The following is a 1,914-nucleotide window of genomic DNA, read 5'->3' on the forward strand; positions in this document are numbered from 1 at the left end:
GCACACGACTTTCTGCACCAGCATGCTGTGACCTGTTCCTGCTTTGCTCGTCAGCTAAGGCTGTGCTTTCAGCTTCTTGGTGCAAAATTCCTCTGTACTCATTGCCAGTTTGATCCTCTGAGTCTTCCAGCTGTCTCTCCCCATGAGTTTTGTCTGAGGCTGATCTCTCATTGAGCCCTGCTCGTTCCCTCTGCCTCAGCACACCTCCCAAATGGCAGGACTGGCTTTCTAGCCCCTGACAGTTCTTTTCAATGGCCTTTTCTGTATTTTCACTATTTTTTTCACGGCCACAGACCACCACTAGCTGATATATGCTGTTTGCAGAAGACAACGACCCGCCGTGCTGGGCTGGCAATGGAGCCTTGTCACAAATGCTGCTATCCCCAGGTCTCACACATTCAATTTCAGCCTCGTCATGCTGCAAGGAGTCAGGACATGATTTCACCTTCCACACTATCAGCAGCTGAAAGCTTGGTTACGTTCACACCCATCCAGATGTTTGCACAAAGGGCAATTACAAAGGCACCATACCAATCTTGGGAAATATGGTGTTGTTTGCTAGGCTGAGAAACGAGGGCATGGCACTGTCATCTTTACTATGTTTTATCTACTGTGTAAGCAGCGGTAAAGGTGCTGCCTTTTATCAAGACTCTTGGCTTTACAATGTGTTCAAGGCTAAACAGGCTCATGTCTTCACCTATTAATCACTTACTGAAGAATAAAAAGATAGCAATGAATGAACAGCTAATCAAGGGGTGGCTTGGGACTTACTCCTGCCACTGCCGGAACAGTGAAGCTGGGAGAGTCCTATCAGCCCTCTGTGACTCATTTGCTTTTTTAGCTAAAGAGTACTATTGACACCACATTGCAAAGGGTTTGTGCAGGGATCTGGAGTGAGACTAAAGACATGCCTCTTTCTGAGCCTTACGGTGGATTTTCTGGTCCAGACCAGAGTTCCTGAGCCAAGAGCTTCTTGTAAGCAAAGCATTTCTGAAGGCCTCAAACCATCTCACTGGAAAAAGCAGACACAGAGGTTTTGATGGAGTTGCACTGGATGCTGATGGGAGCTGACCACAAGGCCAAGCAAGGCCCCAAATTCAGAAAATACTTTCACTCCCTTGCACTCAAGCAAGGCTCAGGGAATGGACATGGAGTGGGATAAGGTAACTCTTTCTTTTGGCTTATATGGGAAGGAGCACAGAGGAGCCAGTCTTCTTTCAATGCTGCTGAATTTTAGTATGGCAAAGGGGCACAACCAACTTCTGCTGGAATGAAGCTTGATTAGATGGCTGGGAGAAGAGAAGTGCTTGGGCTCCTGGGATAGAACATGGAAGATGTGGTTGTGTACTCAAGACAGAGCTTAGGGCGCAGAATCACAGGATGTCCTGAGTTGGAAGGAACCTATGTTTAATTAGCTGAAAACACTACAACACACTGTGATGGATTTGCAAGACTCCTCCATGCAGGTGGGCCCATGGAAAGACACAAGGTAAAATTCTTGCATGTATGTTGGGAGGTCTGGGGCAAGGGGCAAGGCAGTCCTGCAGTCTTTAATGAATAAAATCACAAAGAGACATGCTTTCACATCAGTAAAGTAAAAATATAACATAATGATGATGCAGATGTTGCAATGCTCATTGCCATTTCAAATCAGGAAAATTCTGTGGGCTATAAAACTCCTGATACAGCTCCCATTGCTTTGTTCGCAACAGTCCTCTCTTTGATTGCTTTACAAGTCTTCCCATGCCTTGAGTATGCCAAGAGCTGTAATCACACCTGCTATCATCACGTGCACACTCACAACACTGACCTCACAGTGGGTAGAAGTTACAGATAAAACCACAGCATTTGAAAATGTACTCATATTTCTACACTTGAGCACCTCGAAGTTTGGTAATAGAAAATCACGCTTTA

The sequence above is a fragment of the Numida meleagris genome, chromosome 10 (assembly GCF_002078875.1).
Source record: "Numida meleagris isolate 19003 breed g44 Domestic line chromosome 10, NumMel1.0, whole genome shotgun sequence".
Classification (NCBI taxonomy): Eukaryota; Metazoa; Chordata; class Aves; order Galliformes; family Numididae; genus Numida; species Numida meleagris.